The sequence below is a fragment of the Bos taurus genome, chromosome X (genome assembly GCF_002263795.3).
Source record: "Bos taurus isolate L1 Dominette 01449 registration number 42190680 breed Hereford chromosome X, ARS-UCD2.0, whole genome shotgun sequence".
NCBI lineage: Eukaryota > Metazoa > Chordata > Mammalia > Artiodactyla > Bovidae > Bos > Bos taurus.
This window is the reverse complement of record NC_037357.1, coordinates 124,905,015-124,929,869: the sequence shown is the minus strand read 5'-3', so window position 1 is coordinate 124,929,869 and position 24,855 is coordinate 124,905,015. Positions and strand designations below refer to the sequence as shown.

The 24,855-nt window shown below is 37.9% G+C and overlaps 1 protein-coding gene and 1 pseudogene across 3 annotated transcripts in view; both read left to right on the top strand.

Annotated features, from left to right (window-relative positions):
- Nucleotides 1-24,855, top strand: part of CDKL5 (cyclin dependent kinase like 5) — a 178,646-nt gene that overhangs the window by 71,207 nt on the left and 82,584 nt on the right. The window lies entirely within an intron of this gene.
- LOC132344364 (gap junction alpha-1 protein-like) lies at nucleotides 15,476-23,708 on the top strand (annotated as a pseudogene).

The window sequence follows — 24,855 nt, the reverse complement described above, 5'->3', positions numbered from 1 at the left end:
ATATTGAGCATCTACCGTATGTGGTAGGCAGGCAATCTATTTGATGTTTTACGTTTAATCCCCACAACCCCGACTCTCCATCCCTACTTTATAAATGAGAAAACTGAGTCAGAGAGAGGCTGTGTAATAGAGCTAAGATTATGCAGCTAATAAGTGGCAAAACTAGGGTTTGATATGACTCCAGAAGTAGCTTCCATGTGCCTGGGATGAAACTGAAATGATATGAACCTTCCAAGACGGAGAGCAGAGCAGAGTGAAAGATGTGTTTAAATGATCTTACTGAAAGAAGAAGGAGCAGACCTCTTGCAAGCAAGGAAAAAAGATTTTTTAAAGTGGCATTCACTAATAGTATAAAAATCTCATCAAAAGATCCATGATGATAAGGATTGAGGGCTGAGAAAATCCATTTCATTTAACACTGCCATTTATTAATGACTTCTCTAAGTCAAATGATACATTAATGCCAAATAGCAAGAGGTTAAAGAGAGAATAGATAGAGAAGATCTGGATTGCTTCATTCTTCTCTTGTGAGAGTTCAGAAATTGAGATTGAAAGTAGTAGGAAGAATAGATTTGATTAAATATTTTCTAGTTAGGAATATCCATATTTCCCCTACTGAAAAGTATTCTTTGGATATTTGTTATTGCTTAATAGTCATAAATTTACCTTTTGTTATAAGCCTTGATTTTTAGCAAGCAATATGTATTTTTGAATCAGTGATTCCATTTTTTCTTTTTCACATTAATTTTGTTTTTCTACCAAAAAGCTGATTACTCTTTTTAAAAATCAAACTGTTTTAAGAAGATGCTTAAGGAAAAGTCAATGAACCATTATCAATTTAATAAATTATTTATAGTTGCCATCTAAAACCATAGTTATTCTCTACTGGAACAAAATAAACTTTTTTCAGGTTTATTCCCCACATTAAATAAAGCAAATGTTTTTCTTTAATTTTTAGTCAACCATGAGAAACAGAATATATGGGATTAATTATGTTAATTACTTTGTCATTTTATTCCTCCTTACTTCAATAAAAGTAACATGTGGGTTCTTGCTTTTGTGTGCAAAATTTCTAGCATTTGAAGAGGATTATAGAGAGACTTGGGGTTTTTCATAAGGATTATAAGCAGCTGGAAATATTTCAGTATTAATTGATTATTTTGTCATAATTTTTAAAAATAATTGCACTCTGAAATGATGTGAATTTACTGCAGGTTATGAAGATTAATGAGATGTCAGCGTTAAACTGGACTTCAGGTCAGGAACAAAGATAGCAGGAATCAGTGATGGGGGAAAACATCTGCCTCTTCTTACAGAAGCACTCATGTAGAACAGATACTTCTGTGTGGTTTCCTTTCTTGACCAGGTTTTTGTTGCTGATCCAGTTAATTGTAGAACAGTCTCTGGAACAGGACAAAAGTGTCATCAAAATTATACTTCTTTGTACTATAATATTTTGCATTTTCAATTCTGCTAGTCTGTTGATAAAGGAAAAATTATCCATGTTTCTGTCGTCTTATTTTTAGTAAAACAAATAATGACTCGTGTCAATTTCCAGATAAGTCTGACTTTAGGGAAACAAAAGAATCTGAGGCTTTTGTAGGTTTCCTGTCTGCATTTATCCTTTTCATCCTAATCTGGATTTTGTTTTTTGTTTGCTCTTAGTAAATGAGATAAGAGAATGGTCATATTGGAACTAGCCCCACTACTAGCTCTGCATGCATTGTCTACACAGAAGACTTTACCTCATTCATCCTTCTTATAGTGACTCAGTTCCTAAATGCTCATCCCTCCTCCCATCCACAGCCTCCCAATCTAGAGGATGAGTTGGCTGGAGCACAAGGTGGACTTTAAAGTTCCCTCTTCTGCCAGTCATAAAAACATAATTATTCCCTTCTGTAAGAGAGCATTCTTTCTATACCTTCTTAAGATGAATAATTTCATTAGTCTTTGATAAATGTCTATGCTTAAGGGATTTAACTGGTTCTTTAATGTGACTTTAAAGCTTCAGGGACCAAAAAATGAGTGTCAGTCATTTTTCTACACAAGCCCAAAATATATAGACATTGGCAGAATAAGAAAAGTAGCTGATCAACAAATGCCTATATGGTGGATACTTTTAAATAGTTCATCATAACTCTTGATGAGTTGTTGGAATCAGTAATTTGAAAGTAGTGCATGGGGATCTATTTTTATATAAAAATAATCCACCCCTGAATATTAGAAGCTATAGTTCATATTCTACAGTGGTTTTGAAGCTTTACTATTTCTTAATTTAAAGGTTAAAAAAAAAGGTTTGTTCCCTATGTTAAAGTATTTTAATTAAAAAAAAAAAAAGCTTTCTACTTCTTCTACTTAAAGCACTGTGTTCAAGGCATGATATTGTAAAGTAAAATTCAACCGAATATCTTTTTAGGAAAAATCTATTGAGTGCCTGTGGGCCAAATCTGGCCTGCCACTTATTTTATGGAACCCAGCCACGCTCATTCATTTATGTTTTTTCTATGGATGCTTTTGCACTAATATGACAGAGTAATTTCAACAGAGACCGTATGACATACAAAGTCTAAAATAGTATATTTATTTTGTGACCCTTCCTTAACAGAAGTTTGCTGACTCTCATGCTGAGCAAGCCCTAACTAGGAGAATACAGTGGAAGCAGAACAGTGGCCTCAGTGGGCCAGCAATCTCAGTTTCTGTTTGTCTCTTTGCCCTTGATGCTCTTGGAATCTGAGAAATAGAGTTAATAAAGTGTGGAACTTCCACTGAAAATTATTTTTCCCTTGAGCTGAGCTTGAGTAAATCTTTTGGCTGGTTAAGTAGGAAGCTTTATATTGGTTCCCTCTTTCACGATCAAGTATCAGAATGGAGAATTGGACTTTCTAGGAACTGGGCATACAGAGACACATGCAGTCTATTCACTCTGACTGTGTTTCATCACTGGCCTGAATAGCTCTCTTTTCATTCAGAGGTGAATACAAAGAAGAAAACAATCTTCACTGAGACTATGAAAGGTAACTTGAGTTCATGAGAAGGACATTCTCACAAATATGAAGAGGAAAATTCTTTAGAGGCAAAGAAATGAGATAACTTCCTAATATTGTATAATTCAAGTGACCATAAATGAGAAGAAGCAATAGTAATAATCTCTGTTTCAAGTATCTCTTAACTTCCAGGCATTGTGCTGGGCTTGGTGTTTTATTTTCATTACTCTTTAGATCCTCATAACAGCTATAAAAGTTAGAAAGAATTACCTTCCTTTAAAATGGAGGAAACTGATGCTCAAATAGGTTAATTTCCTAAAAGCCATACAAGTTAGTAGGTGCTTGAGCCAGGAAGTAAACCACATAGGCCCTTATATTTGTAATTGATATACAGTTGATTTACAGTGTTGTGACCTTTTAAAAAAAAGAAAGTAAAATTCACATAATATAAAACCAACCATTTTAAAGTGTACAGCTCAGTACCATTCATACATTCAAAATATCGTACAATCACTACCTCTATCAAGTTTCAAAACACTTTATCACCCCCTAGAAAAACCCTATACCCATTAAAGTACTCACTGTTTCTCACTTTCTCTGTCTCTGGCAAACACAAATCTGCTTTCTGTCTCTATAGATTTACCTATTCTGGGTATTTCATATAAAGGGAATCACATACACTTTGTGGCCATTTGAATTTGACTTCTTTCACTTAGTGTAATGTTTTTGAGATTCATCCATGTAGCCTGTATCATTACTTCATTCCTTTTTTTATGACTAATATTCCGTTGTGTGGCCATACCACATTTTGTTTATCCATTTATCTGTAGAAGAACATTTAGGTTGTTTTTACCTTTTGATTATTGTGAATAGTGTTGCTGTGAACTTTTGTGATTGAGTTTTGTTTGAGTCCCAATTTTCAGTTCTTTTGGGTTATATACCAAGAAGTGAAAATGCTAGGTAATATGAGAATTCTGTGTTTAATGTTTTTGAGGAATCACATAACTTTTCTACAGTGGCTGTACCACTTTACATTTCTGCCAGCACTGTACAAAGATTCCAGTTTCTCCACATCTTCACCAATATGTGTTTCCTTACTATTATTATTATTTTTACTGCAGCCATCCTAGTCTATAGCGGTGTCATATTATGGTTTTGACCTGCCTCTTGAGAAATTTGTATGCAGGTCAGGAAGCAACAGTTAGAACTGGACATGGAACAATAGACTGGTTCCAAATGGGAAAAGGAGTACGTCAAGGCTGTATATTGTCACCCTGCTTATTTAACTTATATGCAGAGTACATCATGAGAAACCCTGGGCTGGAAGGAGCACAAGCTGGAATCAAGATTGCCGGGAGAAATATCAGTAACCTCAGATATGCAGATGACACCACCCTTATGGCAGAAAGTGAAGAGGAACTAAAAAGCCTCTTGATGAGAGTGAAAGAGGAGAGTGAAAAGGTTGGCTTAAAGCTCAACATTCAGAAAATGAAGATCATGGCATCTGGTCCCATCACTTCATGGGAAATAGATGGGGAAACAGTATCAGACTATTTTTCTGGGCTCCAAAATCACTGCAGATGGTGACTGCAGCCATGAAATTAAAATACGCTTCCTCCTTGGAAGAAAAGTTATGACCAACCTAGATAGCATATTCAAAAGCAGAGACATTACTTTGCCAACAAAGGTCCGTCTAGTCAAGGCTATGGTTTTTCCAGTGGTCATGTATGGATGTGAGAGTTGGATGTGAAGAAAGCTGAGTGCCAAAGAATTGATGCTTTTGAACTGTGGTGTTGGAAAAGACTCTTGAGAGTCCCTTGGACTTCAAGGAGATCCAACCAGTCCATTCTGAAGGAGATCAGTCCTGGGTGTTCTTTGGAAGGAATGATGCTAAAGCTGAAACTCCAGTACTTTGGCCACCTCATGGGAAGAGTTGACTCATTGGAAAAGAGTCTGATGCTGGGACGGATTGGGGGCAGGAGGAGAAGGGGACGACAGAGGATGAGATGGCTGGATGGCATCACTGACTCGATGGACATGAGTCTGAATGAACTCCAGGAGTTGGTGATGGACAGGGAGGCCTGGCATGCTAGGATTCATGGGGTCGCAAAGAGTCGGACACGACTGAGCAACGGAACTGAACTGAATGATTAGTGATGTTGGACATCTTTTCATGTGCTCTTGGCTATTTGTAAGTCTTTGGAGAAATGTCAAGTCCTTGGCCCATTTTTGATTAGGTTATTTCAACCCTTTGTTGAAAGGACTTCTGTCTGCATTGGATTGTCACTGCTTATTTATCAAAGATCGGCTGTGTTTGAGTTGAGTCTGTTTTTGGGATCTGTGTTTTGTTTCATTGATCTATCTATATGTCTGTTCTTCACCAATATTATACTCTCTTGATTTACTGCAGCTTTACAGTAAGTCTTAAAGTCAGGTAGTGTCAGTCTTTCAATTTTGTCGTTCTTTTTCAATATTGTATTGGTTATGCCAGGTCTTTTTCCTTTCTGTATTATCTTTTAAATCAGTTTGTTGATATCCACAAAATTGCTTGCTTGGATTGGGGTCACATTAAATCTGTAGATTGAGTTGAGAATTGACATCTTAACAATATTGTGTCTTCTAATCAGTGAGTACAGAATATCTCTGCATTTTTCTCATTTTAATTTTTCAACAGTTATTTAGTTTTTTACATGCATATCATAATTGTTTGGTTAGCTTTATTGCTAAGTATTTTTTCTTTTGGTGATGATATAGATGGTATTGTTTTTAATTTTTTAAAAAACATTATTTATTTTTGGCTGTGCTAGGTTTTTGCTGCATTCAAGCTTTCTCTAGTTGTGATAAGCAGGGGCTACCCTTTGTTATGGTGCACAGGCTTCTCATTGCGGTGGCTTCTCTTGTTGGGAGCACAGGCTCTAGGCTCGAGAGCTCATTAATTGTGGCTTGCGGACCCTAGAGTGTGTACTCTGTTGGTGTGGTGCATGGGCTTTAGTTGCCCATGGCATGTGGAATCTTCCTGGGCCAGGGATCAAACTTGTGTCCCCTGCATTAGCCGGCACATTCTTATCCACTGTACCACCAAGGAAGTCCTGTTTTTAATTTTTAAATTCCAGTTCATTGCTGCTGCTGCTGCTGCTGCTGCTGCTGCTAAGTCACTTCAGTCGTGTCTGACTCTGTGTGACCCCATAGACAGCAGCCCACCAGGCTCTGCCGTCCCTGGAATTCTCCAGGCAAGAACACTGGAGTGGGTTGCCATTTCCTTCTCCAATGCGTGAAAGTGAAGTCGCAAGTCCGACCCTGAGTGACCCCATGGACTGCAGCCTTCCAGGCTCCTCCATCCATGGGATTTTCCAGGCAAGAGTACTGGAGTGGGGTGCCATTGCCTTCTCCACAGTTCATTGCTAGTATATAGGAAAGCAGTTGACTTTGTATATTAGCTTTGTATCATATGAACTTGCTAGAATTGCTTATTAGTTTCAGCGGGTTTTTTTTTTGGGGGGGGCAGGTAGATTCTTTGGGATTTTCTTCATAATCAGTCATGTCATCTGCAAACAAAATAGTTTTATTTCTTCTTTCCCAATCTGTATACCTTTTTTTTCCTTTACTTGTTTTGTATTAGTTATGAATTCCAGTACAATGTTTAATACAAATGATGAGAAGAGACATTCTTGTCTTTTTCTGAGCTTAGTGGGAAGGCATGCAGTTTTTCACCATTAAATATGATGTTTTTAGCTTGTAGGTTTGTTTTAGATGTCATTTATCAAGTTGAGGAAGTTCTCTCTAAGATTGCTAAGAGTATTTATCATGAATGGGTTTTGTCAAATGCTTTTCTACATCACTTGATATAATCATGTGGTTTTACTTTCATCTGTTGATTATGAATTAATTTTAGGATGTTGAACCAGCCTTGCACATCTGAGATAAATCCCACTTGGTTGAGATATGTATTTCTTTTTGTACATTGCTGAATTTGATTTGATACTATTGGTTGCAGATTTCTGTGTCTAGTCCATGTGGGTGAAAGTGAAAGTTGCTCAGTCCTGTCCGACTCTTTGCAACCCCATGGACTATACAGTCCATGGAATTCTCCAGGCCAGAATACTGGAGTGGGTAGCTGTTCCCTTCTCCAAGGGGTCTTCCCAACCCAGGGATCGAACCCAGGTCTCCCACACTGCAGGCAGATTCTTTACCAGCTGAGCCACAAGAGAAGCTACTAGTTCATATAATTTGCCCTTAAATGTCTTTATCTGGTTTCAGGATTGGTAATACCCTAATGTGGCCTCATAGAGTTCTCATTGAAGTATTTTTCTACTTTTATTTCTGGAAGAGATTGTAGAGAATTTCTTCCTTTCATAGATATAGGCCTATTCACATCATCTATTAATTTTCCTTGTATAAATGTTGATTGTTTTTTTCAAGGAATTAGTTCACTTATCTAAGTTATCAAGTATGTAGGCGTAGATTTGTTTATAATATTCCTTTATTATCCTTTTAATATCCATGTGATTTGTAATGATGACTCTTCTTTCATTTCTGTTATTAATAATTTGTGTCTTCTCTCTCTTTTTTCTTGGTTATCTTGTCAAAGGTTTATCAATTTTATCAGTTTTTTCAAAGAACCATCTATTGTCTCCACTCGTTTTTCACTGTTGAGTTCCTGTTTTCAATTTTGATTACTGCTATAATTTTTACTGTTCTACTCTCTTATCTATTTGCTTTAGTCTTAAGTTGTCCTTCTTTGCCTTATTTCCTAAGGTAGAAGCGTAGGTTATCAATTTTAAGCCTGTTTTCTTTTAGAATATATGTATACAATACTATAAACTTTTCTCTAAGGCCTGCTTTTGCTGCATTATATAGATTTTGATTTCGATTTTCATTTAGTTAAAAATATTTTTTAAATCCTCTTTAGATTTCTTCTTTGACCTATGTATATTTAGAAGTGTATTGTTTAATAGTTAAATATTTTGAGGTTTTCCAGCTATCTTTTTGTTACTGATTTATAGTTTTTTTCCATTGTGCTGTGAGAATATACTCTGTATGATTTTTATTCTTTGAATTTTGTGAAGTTGTGTTTTGTGGTGCAGAATTTGGTCTATATTGATGAATATTCTGTGTGACTTGAGAATAATATGTATTCTGCTATTGTTGGATGAAGTGTTACATAAATAGCAGGTAGATCTGGTTGATTGATGGTACTATTCAATTCACCTATCTTTATTCGTTTTTTTTTTTTTGCCTGCTGGATCTGTCAGTTACCTAATGGGGGTGTTGAAGTATCCAACTATAATAGTGGATTTGTTTATTTCTCTTTGCAGTTCTGTCTTTTGCCTCATATATTTTGATGCTTGTTTGGTGCATACATATTAAGGATTGTTGTGCCTTCTTGGAGAGTGTATCATTTTCTAATGCCCCTCTTTATCCTGTTAATTTTTCTTTTTCTAAAGTCTTTGTCTAAAACTGATATAGCTACTTCAGCTTTCTTTTGATTAATATTACAATAACAGGGTATATCTTTCTTCATCCTTTTGCTTTTAATCTAGATGTATCTTTATATTTAATGTGAGTTTTAAAAATCTATTCTGACAGTCTCTTTTAATTGGTGTATTTTGGCCATTCACATTTAAAGTGAGATATATATATATATATATACACATACATATATATACTTGGATTAATATGAATCATGTTTATTACTTTTCTATTTGTTATACTCCTTTTTCTAAAATCAATAATTGGTCCCCTTTTTCTGCCTTCCCTGATTTCAGTTGACCATTTTGTATGATTCTATTTTATTTCCTCTCAGCATATCCAGTATATTTCTTTTTGGAAGGGTTTTTAGTTGTTGCTCTAGAGTTAACAGTGTATATTTACAACTTGTCTAAGTCTACTGTCAGATAACTGTTATCTGCTTTTCAGATAGTAGAGGTACCTTTCATTTTACATATCCATTTGCTATAATCAGCAAATACGCTATTACTGTTATTAGAGGAGTAGGAAATGGCTGCCCACTCCAGTATTCTTGCCTGGAGAATCCCACGGACAGAGGAGCCTGGTGGACTACTGTCCATGGCGTTGAAAAGAGTCGGATACGACTGAGCTCGCACACACAGTGTTACTTAGAACAAGTATCTATTAAGAATAAGAAAAATAGATTTTTTTAACTTCATTTATGCCTTCTTCAATGATTTCTTTCCTTCTTTGTGTGGATCTGACTTTCTGATCTATGTCGTTTTCTTTCTCTAAAGAACTTTTAAAAACAGTCTCTACTAGGCAGGTCCACTAGTGACAAATTCCCTCAGTTTTTGTTTATCTGAGAAAGTATTTCTCCTTCACTTTTGAAGGAGAATATCACTGAATGCTTTCCAGATTCGTTTATTTTTTTTCTTTCACCACTAAATATTTCATTTTCTGGCTTCTGAGAAGTCAAATGTACTTCTTGTTTTCTATAAGTAAGGTATTTTTCCCCCCTCTGACTTCTTTCATAATTTTCTCTTTGCATTTGATTTTCTGTAGTTTGAATACAGTATGTTTAGGTGTAGAGTTTTCAGGTATTTATCTTACTTGGTGTGCTCCGAGCTTCTTGGATGTATCATTTGGTGTCTTTTATTTGGAAGACATTGATTTTGGAAGATTCTCAGCAGTTATTCCTTCAAATAGTTCTTCTCTTTTGTCTCCTTCTTCTTCTGGTATTTCAGTGACACCTTTTGTAATTGTCACATAGTTCTTGGATATTCTTTTCTCCTTTTAAAAATTCTTTTTTCTGTTTCCATTTTAGTTTGGGAAATTTCTCTGAGATATCTTTAAACTCACTGATTGCTTCCTTGGCCATGTCCAGTCTATTGATGAGTCCATTAAAAGTATTATTCATTTTTGTTTTTGATTGTTAGCATTTCCTTTTAATTCTTCCTTAAAGTTGTATATTCTTACATTAGTCATCTGTTCTTGCATGTTGTCTCCCTTTTCCATTCGAGTGCTTTGATAGTAATGATAGTTGTTATCTGAAATTATTCCCCAAATCTGTGACCAGTCTAAGTCTTGTTCTGATGCTTAATCTCCTCAGTGTTTTCCCTTGCCTTCTAGCATACTTTTTACTGTTTTTTAAAAGCCAGGTAGTACATATTGGATAATAGAAACAGAGGTAAATACGCCTGTAATGTAAGGTTTCATGTTAATTTGGGTAGGAGTTAGACCGTGTTTAATGTTAAATGTGTATATGCCAGAGGCTTCAGTTTCCTCTCGGAGAAGGCGATGGCACCCCACTCCAGTACTCTTGCCTGGAGAATCCCGTGGACGGAGGAGCCTGTTAGGCTGCAGTCCATGGGGTTGCGAAGAGTCAGACACAACTGAGCAACTTCCCTTTCCCTTTCAGTTTCTTCTAGTTTCTTTATTTTTAAAGTATTTCTCCCCCATTATCTCAGGGTTTCTCTAAGAAGTCCTTTTTAAATAGAATCTGTTTCTTGCAACTCTTTCTGTTGTAATCTGTTGTTATTGTGGCACTTTGGTGACATGGTGGTAGAATGTGGGGAAGGGGAAGTGTTTTATGATGTTAGAACCAAATGTTAGTCTTTTGGTGGGCCTGAGCCCTGGACTGCAAACTTCTTCCTTTTTAGGTGAAACAAGGCTAGAGGTATGCAGATGACACCACCCTTATGGCAGAAAGTGAAGAAGAACTAAAGAGCCTCTTGATGAAAGTGAAAGAGGAGAGTGAAAAAGTTGGCTTAAAGCTCAACATTCAGAAAACGAAGATCATGGCATCTGGTCCCATCACTTCATGGCAAATAGTTGGGGAAACAGTGGAAACAGTGCTGACTTTATTTTTTTGGGCTCCAAAATCACTGCAGATGGTGATTGCAGCCATGAAATTAAAAGACACTTACTCCGTGGAAGGAAAGTTATGATCAACCTAGCAGCATATTAAAAAGTAGAGACATTACTTTGCCAACAAAGGTCCATCTAGTCAAGGTTATGGTTTTTCCAGTGGTCATGTATGGATGTGAGAGTTGGACTGTAAAGAAAGCTGAGCACTGAAGAATTGATGCTTTGAAACTATGGTGTTGGAAAAGACTCTTGAGGGTCCCTTGGACTGCAAGGAGATCCAACCAGTCCATCCTAAAGGAGATCAGTCCTGGGTGTTCATTGGAAGGACTGATGTTGAAGGTGAAACTCCAGTACTTTGGCCACCTAATGTGGAGAGCTGACTCATTTGAAAAGACCCTGATGCTGGGAAAGATTGAGGGCAGGAAGAGAAGGGGATGATGGAGGATGAGACGGTTGGATGGCATCACCAACTCAATGGACATGAGTTTGGGTGAACTCCAGGAGTTGATGATGTATGGGGAGGCCTGGCGTGCTACAGTCCATGGGGTCACAAACAGTGGGACACGACTGAGCGACTGAATTGAACTGAGGCTAGAGGAGTCTGTATTTGGCTAATTCCCCCTCTCCCAGGACAGTATAAAAGGCTTGGGTAAATTTTCCCTTGGAATATTGGCCTTTGTTAAGGAGAACCTTCTAGGCTTATTTCAAAACTGTTACCTTTCCCATGGGCGCATTTCAAAATGGTTACTTCTCTCTTCCTCTTACCCAAAAGGGGAGGAGATTATTGTTGGATCTTTACACTCAGAACTTGATAACGTTCCTGGAGGTAAAGCCATTAGAATATAGAGGCTTTCCTAAGATTGGGCCTCCAAGAGTTCTCATGCATAATCTTTTGTCAAAATTACAATTAAAATTTTCTTACTAGTGTATTACTCCAACACCTTCTGTTCCAGGTAAACTGATCTTGGATGTGATTCTCTGCATTTGCCTGTCTCTCCAGATTTCAGTAGTTCAGTTTGCCCTGTGTCCTCAATTCTCTGAAAAGTCTAATAAAAGCTGTTGATTGGCAGTTTATTTGGATTTTTTCTTGTCGTAAGGATAGGGCTGACAGTACCCAAGCACTTTATGTATTGGAGCTAAAACCTAAAGTTTTATATTTGTATTTTCAAATTGGAAACATGTCGTCCAGTTTTAAAATAATGTTCAACAAGAGGCTTTTAACTTCCGTATGAGCCATTTGCTTAGCTAGATGACTCATTCTCAGTTATTTTCATCCCTTTGAATCTCTGATCTGTGTATTTTATTTTAAAAGTGCTTAGTAAGAACTTTTTCAGAGCCAAAGATTTGTAAAAATTAAGAACTTCATGTCGTTCTAGAAAATTGCCAATAACTTCATCCTAAATTAACTAGAATTTTTTATTTTTTGCACCCGCTCCCACCCCAGCACTGTTTTTTGTATTATAAGATACCTTCTATAAACCATGCTAAAGTAGTTTCAGGGATTATTTTCTTTAACCTTCATTTGTTGTTTATTTACCCCACTTGTTTTTGAAGAAGTAACTCAGTTTTTAAAAGCATTTTGAAATCTTTGGGACTAAGTATTGGTTAAATTTGAAAAACTAATGAGAATAAATGACCAACTTTTATGCTGTGAATGGTCTATTTTCAATTAACCTTGAAGAATGTATTAATTATGTATACATCTTGGTGATTTTAACTTAATAGGATTACTTCCAGAGTCTGCCTGATAGAGGACAGTTTGGCTAAAATGTATTATTTAAGCAACTGAGAAAGCACTGGGTGTGCTTTTAAATCTTATAATTTGATTACTTGCTAAAAAATTACATTTTGGGAGGCTTCAGTTCTTATCCTTGGAGAACAGTTGTAACCAACTTTGAGTGGTTGACATTGTAAAATGCATTAACCTTGCGCCCCTTCTTAGGTTTCATTTTAAGTTTTATTTTTCTCACTGAATGTACTGTGAGGAACAGCTGTTAAACCAAGAAACAAGTAAACTGCATGGTATTTAAGATTGCTCATTAATTGGCAGATTCATATTATGTTTACTTTAAGAAATATTTTCCTCTTAGTTTTCCTAATTGTTTGAAATGAACATTTACCTTTGGGAATAATTTTTTAATTATTTAATTTTTTAAAGAGGGAGAATTAAAATATAAATATTATGAATGTTATGTTAATATACTAAATAAGTTCAGTTCAGTCACTCAGTCATGTCCGACTTTTTGTGACCCCATGGACTGCAGCACGCCAGGCCTCCCTGTCCATCACCAACTCCCAGAGCTTGCTCAAACTCATGTCCACTGAGTCGGTAATGCCATCCAACCATCTCATCCTCCATCATCCCCTTCTTCTCCAGCCTTCAGTCTTTCCCAGCATCAAGGTCTTTTCAAATGAGTCAGCTCTTCGCATCAGGTGGCCAAAGTATTGGAATTTCAGCTTCAACATCAGTCCTTCCACTGAATATTCAGGACTGATTTGCTCAAGGATTGACTGGTTGGATTTCCTTGTAGTCCAAGGGACTCTCAAGAGTCTTCTCCAACATTATAGTTCACAAGCATCAATTCTTCAGCACTCAGCTTTCTTTGTAGTCCAACTCTCACATCCATACACGACTACTGGAAAAACCATAGCCTTGACTAGACGGACCTTTGTTGGCAAAGTAATGTCTCTGCTTTTTAATATGCTGTCTAGGTTGGTCATAACTGTCCTTCCAAGGAGCAAGCGTCTTTTAATTTCATGGCTGCAGTCACCATCTGCAGTGATTTTGGAGCCCAAAAATAAAGTTTGTTTTTAAAATGATGAGGCAGTGCTATATTGAAATAATTTGGTTGAAAATAGTTATATTTCCTATGTGATAATCAGTTAGCTGTGGTCCTTCATTTTAAGGTAAGATCTGTTTGTTTGGCATGTTCTGTATTAGAGGCAGAAAGTTCTCCCTAGGCTTTTTCCTCAGAGACATTACTTATAAAGAAAGAGGACTGTCAGGAGGAAGTGGAGAAAGAATAGAAGGGCTTCAGTAGTGGCTCGGAAGGTGTATGTTGTGTCCCATGCAGGTTCCACCTACTCACAGCACTTTGTTGGATGGTATCAGAATTGCTGCTCTTGAAATTTTTTTAAAAGCTCTTGATATATTAAAACCCTATCTTAGAAGAAACCAGGAAGAATGAACACAGTGTCAGTATTGTAGTCTTTACAAAAAAGCTTCCATGTGCTAACAATTGAAAGGAAGATAATGGTACACATTCAGCAGATAAGTATTTAAATTGAGGCCCCTGTTGGCGAAGACCTGACTTCGGCCCAGATGAGGAGAGAGTAGCAGCTCCCCTTTTTGGTTCTGATCTTGCTGGTCTACTCTCTGCTGACTGGAATGGCACCTATCCTTGTAAAATGCCCCTTTATGTACCACAGCACTCAGGACCACAGCACTGGTACAGATTGCCTTCACCTCTCCAGAGACTCTCAGGATCAGACCCATGATTCCTGACATCTTTTGACACCAGCAAAATTCACTGGTCATCCATTACCCAGAACCCTTGTCTCTGTACTGATTTGTATATCCCTCAATCGCATCCTGTTTCCTCCCTCAACTCTCCCCCGGTCCCCTAGAGCTCCCCCAACTGCCATTACTACTGTCTCTGATGGCCTCACAGTGTGATTTGACTTTCTGCCTCTGGGATTCTCTGCTGATGCCTGAGGTAGCCTCCTTTGTCATATTCTGCCACCTCTGTCTACTACCTGGTGACCATACTGCCTGCCTTTGAGCTCCTTGAGTACAGTGAGTCCTTCCCTCTTCAAATTTTTGCTCATGCTGCTTCTTCACACGCAGCAGTTTTTCCAGTCTTTGCTTGGCTGACTGTATACATTCTGATCTGGATTTTGTTCTGCTAATCTCTGTCAGTGCCTGTTTGTTTCCTCTTGACACTTACTTAAATTTGCACTTGTATATTCATTTACTAAGCCTTTTTCATTGATTCTAAGTATACATTCCCCCCCAATTCTGAAATTAGGGCACATCTTACCTTGGATGCCCTGATTGCTTCCTGAATGGTAAATAAAATAATGATTTATCTTACAGTCAATTAATTGTGATAATCAATAAAATACTGTGCTTTTGCTGATCTGTTCTCCCTAGTTGATTGTGAGCTCTGAAGGACTCATAGTAGAAACCAGTACCCATTATCATATGTGACACCTACTAGGCACTCATAAATAATGCTGGGATGAATATCATTATCTGGAGACGATGGCCCGATACATCTGAAAATGAATCAGCCAATATATGCCTGTAAATTTTTAATTCAGTTTTTGTGCTTGAGTTTTAATCTTTGAAGATTACCTTATTCTGGAATTGGAGATATTTAAATGTGTCTATTTTGTTCCCCTGTTTATGTAACTTGTCACATTATTCATATATGTACATTCTTATTTAAGAATATTTACTCACCATGTATAGAAAATGAATCCACATTAGTTTTTATCAGGTATCAGCAATTGCCTTTCGTTAGGTGAAAGAATGAGGAAGGTACCAAAGAGTAGCAGACTTGTAAGCTTTAGACAGTTCTGAGTGCTTTTTCATTTTACTTCATCCTCTAAGGAGTGCAGTCTTGGCATACCTACTTCGCTTTTAAGGGAAAGAACAGCGAACAGGCAGCATGAGTTACTAGAGTGCTTTAGGCCAACTCCTTGACAGGGTTCACAGCTAGAGGGAAGGTATGGCTCTCAGTCCTTTGCTCTTTCAGAATCCTGCTACTGGAAACAGCAGTTGAGTCAGCCTGACATAATGAGTAGTTTGCCTTTAGTTGTAATGTTGGGCAACCTGGTTATGAAAATGTCTGCTATGATAAGTCCTTCTCAGTCTCTCACATGCACTTCTGAGGTCCGCAGATCATATTTGCATCTGTCCCCACACTCTTGTACCTAGTCCATGTGTCCTGTGTGATGCAAAAGGAGGACAAGTTGAATAAGAAAGAGGAGGAACTCAAAGTTGCCCAAACCAATGGTGCCATTGTAGAGATACCCTAAGAGGAAATTGAAATCAGGAAGTTCAAGTATGGCCTTGAAGAACACGGCAAGGTGAAAATGGTGGGAGTGGAGGCTTGCTGTAAACCTATACCATCTGCATCTTCTTCAAGTCTGTCTTTGAGGTGCCTTTCCTGCTGATCCAGTGGTACATCTAGGGATTCAGCCTGAATGCGGTTTACACTTGCAAACGAGACCCCTGCTGCATCAGGTGGATTGCTTCCTCTCTCGCCCCACAGAGAAAAACATCTTCATCTACTTCATGCTGCTGGTTTCCTTGATGTCTCTTGCCTTGAATATCATTGATCTTTTCTCTGTCTTACTCAAGAGCGTTACAAACCATTTGAAGGATCCAGAGAGTGAGCCTTTCATCTGGTCTGCCAAGCCCCTCCAGTGGCTCCTCATCAACTATTCCTCTTTCCACCATGTTTCCTCACAGGCACGAACTGGTTCCCAGAGACAAAAACAGTTTTCTGCCACAGTTACAGCAGACAAGGAAGTGAGCAAAACCTTGCTAATTACAGCGCATAGCAAGTTTGAATGGGACTGTCTCTAACATACATAAACTTCTGATTTCCCTGATAACAAGCATAACTCCAAAAAATATCTAGCTACTGGCCACTGGCCATTGTAGACAAGCAGCCATTCTGCAGAGCTAGCAGACACGCCAGCAGCAGTATAAATTACCTAGAGATCTAGACAGGTGGTTGAAAGCATTACAGTTCTGCTCACTTGTTAAAGAAAAGGAAGGTGCAATAGACAGTACTTTTGTTTCAATGGAGGTGGTACTCAGTGACCTCATTGACAAATCTTAGCAGATACAAAGGCATTAGACTAGTTCTTTCGAGATGCTGGGGATAGGAGGATGGAGAGAAGGGAATTAACAGAGGTACATGTTGGTATTTAAAGTCATTGACTCAAAGAACTTACATTTTTATAAGTAAAAGTTGTACTAGGTGATGCATAAGTAAGGCCTTTTTCTCCCCATATTCCCCTAGAATGGTTCAGTGTATGTGAAACTGATAGATATTTGCCACGTATTGGTATAAACAGATGCAGTATAAACTCATGAACATAGATTTTAAAATAATGCAACACAGGGTTCAAATTTGAGCTTTTCTCATGGATTTTTTTTGTTAAGGGTCAAAATGATATTTACATTACATAATTTCTACCATAAAAGTAAAGCACTATTTTTCCTTTACCCCCCAACCCACAGTGTATCCTATTATAGATACTAGTTCTGTTTATTATAATGTTTTCTCTTTTGTAGAAAGATGGCACAAATGATTTCCTTTTTCTGAAATGTAATCGTTGATGCTTGAGTGATAGAATTTTAATACTATAAACAGCACTCATTAATGTGAGAAACTTAAAAGAAATGCTTATAGCTGGACTATTAAGTGTTCTTACATGAATTTTGCAATAACTGATAGTTCTTGCCTTCATCCAACTTAATAAACAGTATTTTGGAACTTTGTTGGCAGTCTGTCTTTTGGGGTGACCAGCATTTTTGATATTTGTACTAAGATTTTATTTGGCATCCAAGAGAAGTTGAAAGATGTTTGAGTCTTTTCAGTGTAACTAATTTGTTTGAAATACATACCACTGAAATGCTGCAGTCCATGAGTCGCAAAAAGTCCGACACGACTGAGCAACTGAACCGAACTGATGGATGATTGGTGAAAATGCTGAATTTAATGCATTATTCTTGCATGACAGCTACATAAGAAGTTTTGTACAATGAAAAACCCTAATTTTGTTTAACACTTCACATTGAGCTATTGTCATGTTCAGCTTTACTGCACGCAGTGTAGACCTAGCCCATCATATGTTCTACAGAGTGTTCTTTGTTCAATAAAGTGTTAAGAGAGCAATCTGCATGACTGCTTTCTTTGAGAGCTTCTGGCTGCACTGATCTTTTTGAATTCTTCCTTGGTAAATCTTCATCTAAGCAGAATACGCTGGAACAGATTTTTTGAAATGGAATTGTGGAGACAGTGTTAGAGAAGGTTTTAGTTTTTTTTTTTTTTTAATTATGTGTAGCAGCATCATACATAAACTTACTACTTTGAGATGTGCAAAAATTTTAGCTTCTTTGTTTTTCTTTTAACTGATTTACTTTTCATCAGAAGCTTCCTCCTACCTGACAGGGCACCAGGGGAAGGCAGAGATGGGGACAACATTAAACTTGCCAATCCATCTGACTGTGTCTTACTCTGATGGTCTCATTTGGAAAACCCATTCGCTTGGTTCAGTCAAGAGTCTTTCAGACTTCTTCTCACAAAACCTTTCTTGAGGAAGAATCACAATTATGTTCTAATGGGGTGTGTGCTTCTGTGGGAGACTGTAAAACTTATGAAACCTTGGAATCAGATTGGACATTGCCACCCTCACTTCCTGTTTCACATTCATTTTCATATATTGCTGACTTGATTTTCTTTAATTTTTTCTCTTGAGATAATTATAGATTCACATACAATCATAAGAAATAAAATAGATTCCATATATCCTTCAACTAATTTCTCCCAATAGTAGTATCTTACATAAGTATAGCAGAACATCATAACCAGAAAACTGACATTGATATAATCCATGGATTGTATTAAGATTTCACCAATTTTACTTGCACTATTGTGGTGTGTGTGCTTGTGTGTACTGTACGTGTAGTTCTATCACTTATGTAGACTCGTGTGGCCACCACAGTCAAGATAGAAGATAGTTTTTTTTTTTTTTTTTAACCAGGATTCCTTATGCAATCTTTTCATAGACACAGCTACATCCCGACATAGCTATATCCCTCCTTTCCCCTGGAAGGGGATATCCTATAGGTAGATATCCTCTACCTATCCCCTGGCAACCACTAATATGTTCATCTCTATAATTTTGTCATTTCAAGAATGCTATTTAAATGGAATGATATAGTATATAACCTTTTCAGATTGGCCTTTTTCACTCAGCATGACTCCCTTGAGAACCATCCAGATTTTTTGTGTGAACCAATAATTTGTTCTTTTTTATTGCTGAGTAGTATTCCATAGAGTGGAGGTATCATGGTTTATTAACCTATTGAAGGACCTTCAGGTTTTTTCTAGTTTTTGGCTATTACAAATAAAACTGCTATGAAGAGTCATGTATAGGTTTTTTTGTGAACATGAGCTTTCATTTCCCTGGAATAAATGCTGAAAAGTATAATTGCTGAGTTATATGCTAAATGGGTGTATAGTTTTGTGAGAAACTACTGGTGTACTCTTTTTTCCAGAGTGTTTCTCTTCCCATCAGCAATGTATGACTGATCTCATTCTCCATGTGCTCACCAACCTTTGGCATTATTACTATTTTTTATTTAGCCATTCTAATAGGTATATAGGTGACATTATTGTAGTTTAAATTTGCATTTCTGTAATGGCTAATCATGTTGAACATCTTTTTATGTGCTTGTTTGACATCTCTATATTCAGTTCAGTTCAGGCACTCAGTCATGTCCGACTCTTTGCGACCCCATGAACCACAGTACGCCAGGCCACCCTGTCCATCACCAACTCCTGGAGTCCACCCAAACCCATGTCCATTGTGTCGGTGATGCCATCCAACCATCTCATCCTCTGTCATCCCCTTCTCCTGCCCTCAATCTTTCCCAGCATCAGGGCCTTTTCAAATGAGTCAGCTCTCCGCATCAGGTGGCCAAAGTATTGGAGTTTCAGCTTCAACATCAGTCCCTCCAATGAACACCCAGGACTGATATTCTGTCTGTATATTCTCTTCAGTGAAATATCTGTGTCATTCATCCATTTTCTAGTTGAATTTAAGGAGTTTTTGAAATATATATATATTCTTGATTAAAATCCATGTTGGATATGTTTGAAAATATTTTTTTCCCACCTTGTAGCTTGTCTTTTCATTGCTTAATCAGATCTTTCACAGAGCAGAATGTTTTAATTTTGATGCAGTAATTTAATAATTTTTCCTTTTATAGATTGTATTTTTGGTGGTAAGTCTAAAAACTCTTTGTCTAGTCATTCATCTTAAAGATTTTCTCCTTTGTTTGCTTCTAAAATTTTATAAATTTGCATTTTACATTTAAGTCGATGATCTGTTTTGAGTTAATTTTTATATAGGTTGCTTGAGATGTAGGTTGAGGCTTTTTGTTTTTTGGCCTATGGATGACCAGTTGCTATAGCACTACTTGTTGAACAGTCTCTCCTTCCTCCACTGAATTTCTTTTGCAGGCAAATCAGTTGAGCATATTTGTGTGGCTCTATTTCTGGGTTCTCTGAGCTGTCCCATTGATTGAGTGTTTATCCTTCTGCCAGTGTCATGCTGTCTTGACTACTGTTATGTGGCTCTGTAGCAAGCCTCACCGTCAGATATAGTGATTCCTCCCACCTTATTCTGCTTTTTCAAAATTTCATTAGCTATTCCAGGTCATGTGCCTTTCAATTTCTGTTTTAGAATAAGCTTTCCTATATCTATAGAACACTTGCTGGCATTTTGATAGGAATTACTTTAAATTTATATATCCATTTGGGAAGGATTGGCATCTTGTTGAGTCTTATAATACATGAGTAGAGTGTTTCTCTATTTAGGTTCTCTTCAATTCTTTTCATTAACATTTTATAATTTTCAGGATACAGATCCTATAGTTATTTTGTTAGGTTTATATTTTATTTCCTTGGATCAATTGTAAATCTTATGTTGCTTCTAATTTCTGTCTCCACATTTTTGTAGTTTGTATATAGAAATGTGATTAGTTTATCTTGTATTCTACAATCTTGTGAAACTCATAGTTCTAGGAGTTTTTTGGTGGATTCTTGGGATTTTATATGTAGACCATCATGTCATATGTAAATAGTGTCCATTTCATTCCTTTGTTTACACTCTGTTTGCTTTTTATTTCTTTTTCGTGGCTTATTACTCTGATTAGAACTTATAATAGTGTGTTAAGTTGCAGTGATTAGAGCAGACATTCTTGTCTTTTTTGCAATCTTAGGGAAAAAGCATTGTCTTTCACCATTAAATATGTTAGCTGTAGAGTTTTGTGGATGATGTTTATCAAGTTAAGGAAATTACCTTCTATTCTTAGCTTGCCCGAGTTTCTTTCTTTTTTTTTTTTTTAAGTCGTGAATAGATGCTGAATTTTGTCAGATTCTTCTATTATATGATTTTTGTTCTTTACCCTGTTGATATTATTTTCAAATGTTAAATCGGTCTTGAATATCTGAAATAAATCCAACTTGGTCATGGCACATATTTCTTTTCATAAATTGCTGGATTTGATTTGCTAATATTTTGAGTTCACGAACTGTATCAGTCAGTAGTTTTCGTTTTTTGTGTTGTCAGGTTTTGGTATCCATATAGCAGTAACTTCATTAAATGAGTTGGGAAGTGTTTCTTCCTCTTCTAATTTCTGGAAGAGGTTATATAAAATTGATGCTGATTCGACTTTAAATGTTTGGTAAAATTCTTCAGTGAACCCATCAGAGCCTGAAGATTTATTGGAAACTCTAAAATTGTAGATTCACTGTATTTAATAATTATCTGACTATTGTTTATTTCATCTTGGTTAAGTTTTGGTAGCTTGTGATTTTCAAGGAATTGGCCCATTTTTTTCCCTAAGCTGTCCAATTTATGAGTGTGAAGTTTGTGGTACTTCTTACTATCCTTTTAATGGCTACAGAATTATAGCCATCTCCCCTATTTCATTCCTGATATTGATAATTTTTATCTTCTCTCTTTTTAAAAATCTTGATCAGTCTTGGCAGAGGTTAATCAACTTTACCAATTTCGGGGGGAAACAGATTTTACTTCATTGATTTTTTCCGTCAATTATTATATGAAACGTCATTGATTTCTGATTTTATCTTTATTATTTCCTTCCGTCTTGTTTTGGGTTTCTTTTTCTAGTGTTGAGGTAAGAATTTAGGTTATTTATTTGAGACCTTTCTTCTCTAATATATGCAGTTAGTGCTATACATTTCTCTCTTAGCATTGCTTTAGCTACATCCCACATATTTTGATACAATATGTTTTCATTAAGGGCCTTGGCTGGTGGCTCAGACCTTAAAGAATCTGCTTGCAGTCCCGGAGACCTGGATTCGATCCCTGGGTCGAGAAGATCCCCTGGAGAAGGGAATGGCTACCCACTCCAGTTTTCTTTGGAGAACTCCATGGACAAAGGAGCCTGGTGGGCTATAGTCCATGGAGTCACAAAGAGTCAGACACGACTAAGTGACTAACACACATACACACATTTTCAACAAGATGTTTGCCCCTCCCTCAGCTTTCCTAGGAAAGGGCTCTGCTGAAAGCTTTCTGGGAGTTCAGGGTTTTTAAGGCATGACCCACCCATCTCCATGCATGGCCCTGCAGTAAAACCATTCTCTGCTCCGAAGTCTAACATTTTAGTATTATTTTACCTCACTGCATGTGGGGTGCATGCACTTACTTGCATATGGTAACTGTTGACCATCCTGGCCAGGAGGGGCAGGAGAGGCAGGTGTGCCTTGTCACTGCTCCCCACGTGGCTTCCACTGACACTACCCTGGTAGGGGATTGGGCCTGCTTCCCACTCTGCCTTTGCTGGTATGAATGGAGTCACAATTTTCACTGTTAAGTCTGGCTGGAGTAGAGTGGTTATTGTTTAAAAGTTTTTCGTCTTGGTAGGCTGGTCCTTCACTGGCCTTTTATTTAGCTCAAGAGAGAGCGGGCTTTGGTTGGGGCTATTTCTTGTCTGTGTCACAGGCATTTTAGGGTTGCTTGTTGAAGTAGTTTTATTGGAGTTGCTTTAAAATCCTTGTCAGATAATTCCAACATTTATTTCATCTTGGTGTAAGACTCTTGTCTTCTCATTCAAATTGTGACTCTAAAGGTCCTTGGTATGATGAGTGAATTTTGATTCTATCCTGGTCAATTTGTATGAGGCTCTGGATCCTTTTTGATTTCTTTTGTTGAGCAGGTAGCCTTCCTGTAGCAGGATAGTGTGAGGGTTAGGGGTGTATGTTCAGTTTCTTCTTAGGCCTCCCTGACCCCACCTCTGCAGAAATCTTGCTTTTACTCCCACTGCCTCCTTGCAGGTGGATGGAGCAGATGTTCAACTCCTCACTTGGCCCTGCCAAGACCTTCCCAGCAAAGACAGTGAAAGTGAAGTCGCTCAGTCATGTCCGACTCTTTGCAACCCCATGGACTGTAGCCCACCAGGCTCCTCCATCCATGGAATTTTCTAGGCAAGAGTACTGGAATGGGTTGCCATTTCCTTCTCCAGGGGATCTTCCCGACCCAGGGATTAAAGCCGGGTCTCCTGGATCGCAGGCAGACGTTTTACCGTTTGAGCCACCAGGGAATTCCAGCAAAAGTGGACCACTAATTCACCCCGCCTTATCTCTGCTTCATCCTGAAGACACTACCCTGGCAGTGGCACCAGAGTACTGTTGCCTGCTTCTGCCTAGGGGAAGAGGGAAGATCAGCTTGGGGACTGGACCCACCAGCACCACAAAGGGGTGAATGGAGCACTCCCTGCCAGGCTGGGATGGAAGGTTAGGTCCCTGCTTTCTCATGTGTGTGTGTAAGAGTGTCTACCCACTTAGCCCCACTGACACCTCAGTGGGATAGTGGTGCAGATTTTCCTTTCATGTTTTCTTGAGCAGGATGAGTATTGCCTGAAGGATTTTCCGTTGTTAGCTCATGCTTTTCTTGATCTTTTAGCAGTGGGAACAGGCTATTCTTGGCACTTTTTTATATTCGACTCTTGTGGGTTCCAGGTCACAGGCTTCTCTGGCACCCTGATGAGAATACATGGGAAATAGTGAGGAATCCCAGGAGACTGAGTGCTAGCATGTTTCTTAGGTCCCCAAGTCTCCAGGCACTCGTCCTCCTTCTTTCCATCCTGTCTTCTATCTTTGTGTATTATGCATGGGGGTCTTTAGTTTTAAGAGGAGGCACTTGGGAGAAATGAGGCTACTCCATCTTTACCAACTAGAAGTTTCCGTGTGTGTGTGTGAAAATTCTGTAAACACTCATTTTATGATAATGAACATCAGTTCATTCTTCAAATATACCATGTATCAGGCACTGTGACTGAGACTTAGTCTTTACCTTCAGAGATCTTAGTTTTTTACAGTTCAAAGTCCTGTGAAATAGATTTTAATTTTACCATAGCACTCAGGTAGAAATATAATTGTTTTAGAAATAAAACTAAATCTAAGTCACCACCTGGCTTGTTGGTATTACTAGCACTCCTTTGCTTCCTGTGGACTAATACAAGCCTCCTTTGGTTTATGACATACCAGGAAAATGGGGAAAGGGGCGTTGTCCTTAGTGCTTTGTTGTTGCCATGGTTACTGTTGCCTGTTATTCAGGTTACCATTAGACATTTTCCCAGGAGCTGCCCTCCAGTGGGCATTGTTTCCCTGGCCTCACCTCTCCAGGCTGTGGTGCTTAGTGAACAGACTGGAGGGATCTCTCCAAGCACCATCACTGTTCTAAGTCCTGGACACACTTCTGTCTCATGTGGAAGCTACAGCCCCCAAATCCGGAGGAATGTCACCTCTCTTTAACCTACTGGATGGGAAGTTCGGTTCAACTGTGAGTCTGGGCTTTATATAGTAAGGTCTGTTAGTTCTCTCCAGGGTTGGGAGAAGCCCCTTGGGGACAAATTACTTGCTCTCGACTTTCCTCTGGAAACTTGCTTTGGTGATTTGAGAATGCCCAGAAGTAGAGTTGAGCAAGCTCCAGGAGTGGGTGATGGACAGGGAAGCCTGGGGCTCTGCAGTCCGTGGGGTCGCAAAGAGTTGGACATGACTGAGCAACTGAACTGAACTGAGAAGTAGTGTTTTGAACTTGATGATGGTAATAATGGTAGTAACATTTAGCTTATGTGCTGTACTGAGCATTTTCTTTGTATCTTCTCATTTAATGCTAATAGCAGTCTCAAGAGTTAGTGATATCATTAGACCCAGATTGCAACAAAGGAAATCGAGGTACCAAGAAGTTAACAAACTGGCCCAAAAAGTCACTC